This window comes from Montipora foliosa, chromosome 5 (genome assembly GCF_036669935.1).
Source record: "Montipora foliosa isolate CH-2021 chromosome 5, ASM3666993v2, whole genome shotgun sequence".
NCBI classification, from domain to species: domain Eukaryota; kingdom Metazoa; phylum Cnidaria; class Anthozoa; order Scleractinia; family Acroporidae; genus Montipora; species Montipora foliosa.
This window is the reverse complement of record NC_090873.1, coordinates 24,391,718-24,399,217: the sequence shown is the minus strand read 5'-3', so window position 1 is coordinate 24,399,217 and position 7,500 is coordinate 24,391,718. Positions and strand designations below refer to the sequence as shown.

Sequence of the window (7,500 nt, the reverse complement as noted above, 5' to 3'; positions counted from 1 at the left end):
GGGGATGCCTTGCTCGCTGAAGAGCTGCCTCATTATTTTGACCACTGTGTTCTGCTGATGCTTTGCCCACTCGGTATAATTCTAACAAAGGGGTACCTTGAGTAATAATCAGCAACCACGAGATATTCGGAGCCATCAAGAGTAAAGAGATCAGCGCCAATGGTGTGCCACGCCCTGAGGGTACCTCTGAGGTGATTAGGGTTCCTTTTGCTGACTATTCTGGAGCTCTTCACATGTACCTCATGTTTTTGTGGTTTCTTCTATGTCCTTGTACACGCCTCTCCAGTAGATTGACGTTCTAGAGCTCAGCTTGGTTCTGTCGGTTCCTTGGTGTGGCGTGCGTAGTTTTGTCAAAATCTCTTTCTGCAGCGTGACGGGAAAGATCATACGATGTGCTTTCATGACCCTCTGGTTTGGAAAGCTCGTTCCGGTAGGGCCAGTATGGCTTTAAGAGTGTTGGGACTTGCTGGATGTGTGCCGGCCAACCTGCGTGGATCATTTCTTTCAGTGCATTGAGCTCTGCGTCCAAACTGCTCTGTTCTTTGATCTTCTGAAACATGCTGTTACTAAACTGAAGAAAGATCTCGTGTATTTGGATGTTCATGCCGGGGATAGGGTCTTGTCTCTCTGGTGATAATCTTGACAAGGCATTAGCGATTTCCATGTCTTTGCCTGGTTCATGGAAGCATCAACTTGAAGAATAGTTTCTTTCATTGGATCGAAGTATGTCAGAGTGATCTCGTTGCTGATAGAGTCTTTGATTTTATTAAAAGACTCTTGTCGCGCTGCGCACCATTTAAAACAGTTGTCCTCCTTCAGAAGCTTACGGAGTGGGGCTATCAGTGTACTCATGATCAGGTTTGGGATAAATGGGCCCATGTAGTTTGCTAGCCCTAGGAAGGTTTGCAGTTCCTGGCTGTTTGTAGGAGAAGATATCTGCTTCAAAGCAGAGACCTCGCCTGGGTCTGGCTGGACACCATTTTGGCCACCAATTACTCCATAGAATTTGATCTTGTCTTGCTTTGTGATGCACTTGTCAGGGTTTAGCGTTAGCCCGGTATCTATGCAGCGCTTTAGCATCGTGTGCATGTTGCGGTCGTGTTCCTCTGTGGTCTTTCCGAAAACTACACTGTTGTCTGCAATCCCTACGACGCCTTCGCATCCTTCGAATGTTTGGTCTATCTTAGTCTGGAAGACATTTTGAGACATTCTGAGCCCAAAGGGCATGCGCTTGAATCTGTATCTACCAAATGGGGAATTGAATGTCGTCAGGTAACTAGATTCTTCATGCAAGCCCACATTCCAGTACCCGCACTTTGCGTCTACTATAGAAAATACTTTATCATCAGCTAACTTTGGTAGGATTTCTTCTATGGTGGGAGTGACATGACGTTCTCTCTGAATGGCTGCGTTGAGGTCTTTGGGATCAAGGCAGAGCCTTAACCTCCCGTTCTGCTTACTGCGGTAAACAAGTCTGTTGACCCATTGTGTAGGTTCGCCTTTTTTGATCTTTGCTATGATGTCATTGTTAACCATCTCGTCTAGTTCTCTTTTGATGTCGTCTTTAAGGCTGATTGGCACACGCCTTGGGGGGTGGACAACTGCAGGAATATCAGGGTCAGGCTTCCGGCTTATTCCAAAGAGTGAAATCGTTGTCTTCGGGTTTTTGATCTGCAGATGTCAGCGAAGTGGTTTGGCTTTTTGCAGTACAGACATGTCTGACCACGTGCTGGGCATGTAAAGGTCCTTCCAACGTAACAATGTAAGACTTAAAACTAGTTTACGAAAGAGAAAGACAAAATGTTTGCACACGAAAAAAAGAAGGAAAGCAAAAAAAATAATTATTATTTTTGGGAGTTCAAAGCATGTTACTTCTCGGATCGACCCTCTGATGTGGCCAACTGTCATCAAATCATTGCATATAAGTTAAAAATTGACAGTTTGTCGCCGAAAACTGAAAGTGGGTATTTGCAAGGAAAGTGAGTATTTGCTACAAAATACCTTTTTGCAAATAAATGAAAAAAAAGTCAAATAAATCGAATTAATCGAAAATGGATGCAATTCCTCTTTCAAAGCGCAGACCCTATGCGCAAAAATTGCTTTATAAACGACTAAAAAATAATTTTTATGAAAGAAAAACATTTCCGAACCTTGTAAAAAAATTTTGAACGTTAAGGTCTAGTTTGTTTCATACCTCAAGACGCAATATTTTTCAGAAATTCACCTCGCAAAGGGTAAAAAATATTTCAGATTGACGAGGTCTTTGGTAGCAATTATCTTTTCTTAAAAGACCTTTAGAATCTGCTAAAATCAAGATTTTATTTATTATTTTTGTGGCGTGTACCTAAGATTGAGTATTTCCTACGTTAGTTATGAAAAAGGTGCGTTATTAACTTCACAATAAAGCACATTATCGCAAATTCAGCTTTGCTGCGACAAAGAAAGTAGAAATATTCGCTACATATCGATTAAAACCATTTTTAAGTCTTTTTGCATGATTAAAATTTGCGATGGCAAATGAGTAGCAATTACTCAGTCATGAATCTAAAGAGAGAGAGAGAGAGAGAGAGAGAGAGAGAGAGAGAAAGTTACAGGAAACTCAACACTGGACAACTTCTGGGGAAAAATTGTAATTGCCCTGAGCGAGATTAGAACCCACGTCCCCCTGATCATTAGTCGGGTGTGATGACCACTACACTATCAGGACAACCATGCTGGCAACATGGCTGATTGATCCCTTAATGTGTGGCATTTACGTGGGACTCCCTAATGGGCCAGTTTTCTATGTGATAACGCTGGATCAACCTGTGATCATGATTCACAGGCGGACAAGGGTAATTAATGTAAAGAGTCAGTTAAGTAGATCCATTGAAGCAACAACGTATCACCCCCAGGAGGATCACAAATGGATTCACAGTCCAAGTTGAGGAGAAATTGAGAGAAAGTTACAGGAAACTCAACACTGGACAACTTCAATGTGACCAACAATATATATATATATATATATATAGCAAACTGTGTACGTTAGGTTGTAAAAGTAGCCAAATCAATATTTTTAACACATGTTGCAGTTTGGTATGGAAATTGCCCAGTGGTTCACAAAATGCTGGGGGAAACGGTTAAGAGGTTACTTAAAGACGCTGGAATCCAGGCTCAATTCGCAAACCACAGCTAGCAACCAGAGGACTGCATAAAGAAAGTTCCATACAAGTTTGTCATAAAGCGCACCGGGCATAGAGATGACCTCGGCGAGCTATAAGCTTGTACCTGCAATATGGTCACGTGATACTGGTCAGCCGATACCTTGTTTCGACAGGTACAATCGAATACAATCGTATTTGATTGTACCTGTCAAAACAAGGTATCGGCTGACCAGTATCAGGTGACCATATTTCGGGTACAAGCAATACCCGGTGTCGATTGATCAAAACATGGATGTCCAATATCAAAGATGTATACTGTAAACTAGCATGATACTGGTCACATTGGCATACATGGATAGGTGTACGTACGGACGTATGTACCAGTATCACGTAATTATATCGCGGGCTCAAGCCCGAGGTTAGGTATTTTTGACCGCTGACAAGGTACTAGTTTAGAATGTATTGCAGGCTCAACCCAGGTTAACTCATCCAAACATAAACGAGGCTTCATTTTTCACGCGCTTTCTGTTGCTCGACGCGGCTACTCGAGTTGAGGTGGAAAACGGTTCGGAAAATGTTTTCTTTTGCATTTTTTGCTGGTCTCAATCCAGTTTGACGTATCATGATAGCTGTGGTCCACACTGGTAGCTACGCAGTCATGCATAGGCCACTTCGGAAAATACCATAATACTCTTTGTTTGTTCCCCCACATTTGATATAAGCATTTGTTTTGTTTTCTCTTGGGACCGTTGTAAGTCCCAAGAGAAACTGGAAACAATGCTGATGCAAAATTTGGAGGGACAAACAAAGACTATTACGGTATTTTCCGAAGTGGCCTATTCAAGTCAAGTATCGGAGGGATATAAACTTAAAGCTGAGTGTTTTTTTGTTTGTTTGTTTAGAGCTGCTTATTTTCTCTGTATTGAAATTTTTGGCATATCTTTAGAAGCTCTGATAAGGTTGCATGATGCCTGGAGGATCTATGACTACAACAGAAACAAAGGACAGAGAAAGAGAACGACAAGTACAAAACAGAATACCAGTTCGAACTTGGTGGAAGAAATTACTCCAAAAATTCTTTCTTTGGGCGCTAAACCGTTTGTTATTTTTAGGGATGCTATTTTAAAAAGTTATTTTATCGGCTTTACCTTTGTTTAGGAATGAAACTTAAACTTAGAGTACTCTTTTGGACATAAAGAAATTGTTGATTTGTTCGTTTGTTTGTTTTGCTCTAAAATGCGAGCAAACAAGTGCTCCTGTTTTCGATCAGCCTCGACAGTGACAAGAAAATTGTGCCCTTATGTTATAAACACGTAATTCTTGAGTTGTCGTAAAATTAGGGAGAAATATCACTAGCTTGTGTTTTCAGAAGTTTTTTTAAATCACCTAAACTAAGGTAATTTGTTGGAACGGATCTTGTTTGACGTTTCTTTTCTGGATTGCATTGCCGTATTCTGCCGATTCTTGTTCCAAGCCAAGCTGGCGTGTTTCAATGAAATACATCAAAGTGTAAATGATCTCTTTTTCAGAGATAAAGTGGAACAAAGTACATCAATAAAAATCTTTTTCGACCTTGAACTGACAAAGTTTCATGACCGTGATGACAGTTTCTAATTTTAGCGTGATTCCTATTCACTGGCTAATGACAGTTGACTCCGAAATGCTTTTTTCCTTTTCCATTCGCCCGTTGAGGGTGTGCTTGTTTTCTTTTAAAACTCACGCGATTCAAGAAAAATTCAATGCCAAAGTAGTGAATTCCAAAGTAAATTTCACTCGAAAAACCGATATCGCACTCATCGCTTCGTGATTCACGCGGTGTCGGTTTTTCGTGTGAAATTTACCGTACAATCCGCTAGTTAGGCAATGAGTTTTTCAATAGAAGAAAGCAAAGCAACTGAATGATTTAATAAATTAAGCAGTGACCGGAAACACCAAAACGCGGACAATTCGAAAACCTTTTATTTTCACTAATCCTAAAGGCAGTAAGAATAAACAACCAGGAGCTCCGATTTTAGGCTTGGCTAAATCTTTATATTATGATAAATGAAAATGAAATATGCAAAGCATCATGTTATGCTTACCTTTGTATATGGTCTAGATAGTATTTCATGTTTATCTTTAAATGAAAAAAAAATGAAAGCAGCAATAGTTTTGTGTGACTATGAAGACGGATTTGTAGACCTTGATCACAACAGTTACAGCAGCACATAAAATCTGGAGTTGCATGAGGTCAGAGGTATTGTTTATTGATAAATGTCCTACACTTTCCAATCCTGAAGTTCTGAGTTATGTTTTTCTCTCATGATTTTCTCATAAGCATTTATTTCTGTAACCATGTTCTGTAACATCATTAGAAAATTTGAAAAAAGTTTTATTATTTTAGAGGATAACAGATTGTCTTTATGAGACTATGTGAGCGTTGTGCTGGATTAGAGTGACTGGCTTTCTTACTGATAGAGGCACCAACACGGGAAAAAAAAATATTCTTTTTTAGCTTGTTTTCTTGTATCTTCCTCTATAATTCTAATTTCATCGTCAGTAGGTTCCATTTTAACACCAGTACAGACATCCAGCAAGATGTTATCATTATTCATGTCAATATACCTCTTCTCAAAGTGGTCTGTGGTGGTTTTAATGTTCCTGCTTTATGATGCGAATGACTGAGAATAAGGGGGAATTAAACTTAACAGCACTGGTTTGGTATTGCAATAGCTAGTTCAGCTTAGCATAAAAATCAATCAATTCGCCAGGCGATGGAGGTGCGATTTGAGGGTTATCTTGCTTTGCAATGGCTAAGGTTTCCCCTTTTGAAGAATCCAAATTATCAATGGAAATATCAAGTTTTTGCTTATAACTTTCCTGGCTGATATTAAATCAATATTTTTCTACTTCACAATATCGCACGTTTTTGACATAAGATGGCATTATCCATGCGGATTTAACTCGATGCACGCAAGTGTACATGGCACTCTGTTGAAGGTCCCAAGATGAAAGAAGACACTAGCGATATGTGCACAGCATTCACCTTGCCCATGCAGCCATCCAGCCGCGGCAATGCGCGCTTTGTGTCTTTCCATTATGTTCTGATATTATCCACAAAGAAACCAATAGATTGTTAAGTTTTTGTGAATGACAAACTTTTCCCATCACAACAAACTTTTAGGCAACGAAATTTTGAATGAAGCGTAAAACCATGTGATTGTCGGCTTGAAGACTGCAAAATGCTTTGAACTGTTTTTGCAAATGGTGAGTTATTTCAAGCACCAACGTCTATACTAAATGGACTGATTCTACCCGTGATAAACAGCAGCAGAGGGGCATTCTGTCTGCGCGTGCGCGACTTTGATATCTTTTATGAGCGTATCCGATGGCCCGCCATTAGCAGGAACCAAAAAACTGGCGGTCTCCGTGGCGAAAAGTTTCGAGTTCGCGTCGTTATCTGTATCGTTTATCTTCCTTGCCTTACGTGTAAACGGTGTCAAAAGGCCGAGAAACGGTTGGGCTGTTTATGACAAAAAAGTCACAGCAACGTACTTTCGAATAATAAGGGGAAACCAAGTTGTTTTGGTGTGGAACTCTCACGGAGTCAGTAATCTTTATAAGGGCCGATTTACACGGTACGACTTTGTCGCATGCGACAACGGCTTACGACAGGCCCACGACATGATTTACGATTGTTGTGTACGTCAGAAAAAATGTCGTAGCATTTTAAAACATGTTTTAAAACGCTGCGACAATCGTAAGTCATGTCGTAGGCCTGTCGTGATGCTTGTCGCATGCGACAAAATCGTCTCGTGTAAATCGGCCCTAAGGCTTAAGTTATTTGCGAAAGTTGCAGAATTCGAAGGGCTCTTCAATCACACATAAGCAGAATAGACAGACATTTTACCGCGTTAGTTTCGATTCCAACCTACGTGTTTACCTCTCACTGTACTGTCTTCTACTCTGTTGGGCATTCTTGTTTGAAATGTGTTTAAATATCAAGAATTTCAGCTCCATTATGAAAATAAATGTTCACACTTAAAGTTTACGGTAGCTTGCATTTTTTGGTTTCAAGTTTGTTGGCATGAACGTGAACGAGCGTGAACGACGGGCCAAAAACTTTGGCCAAATTATGGTCTGAGTAAACAGCCATAAAATCGAGAGTTGATAATTTTACCACGGCGAAAAATTTTTAGAAATTGTGGAACGTTTGAAGCTTCAGACAGAGAATAAGTAAGGTCAAGTCTTCTTAGCTTATAAGGTGTTAGCTTCAGGGAACTAGAGCAAGATAGCTGGTTAAGGTTTTGAGTTTAAGCACATCCCCAAATCCCTTGGGAACTAAATCTGAGGACCTGAAATAAATAATCACTGTCTA

The 7,500-nt window shown here is 40.1% G+C and overlaps 1 protein-coding gene and 1 non-coding gene across 2 annotated transcripts in view; one reads left to right on the top strand and one right to left on the bottom strand.

Moving 5' to 3' along the window:
* LOC138003766 (uncharacterized) overlaps positions 1-7,500 on the top strand; it is a 313,889-nt gene that overhangs the window by 289,493 nt on the left and 16,896 nt on the right. The window lies entirely within an intron of this gene.
* On the bottom strand, positions 2,635-2,707 carry Trnai-aau (transfer RNA isoleucine (anticodon AAU)). The gene has a single exon. It is a non-coding gene; the product is annotated as a tRNA-Ile (tRNA).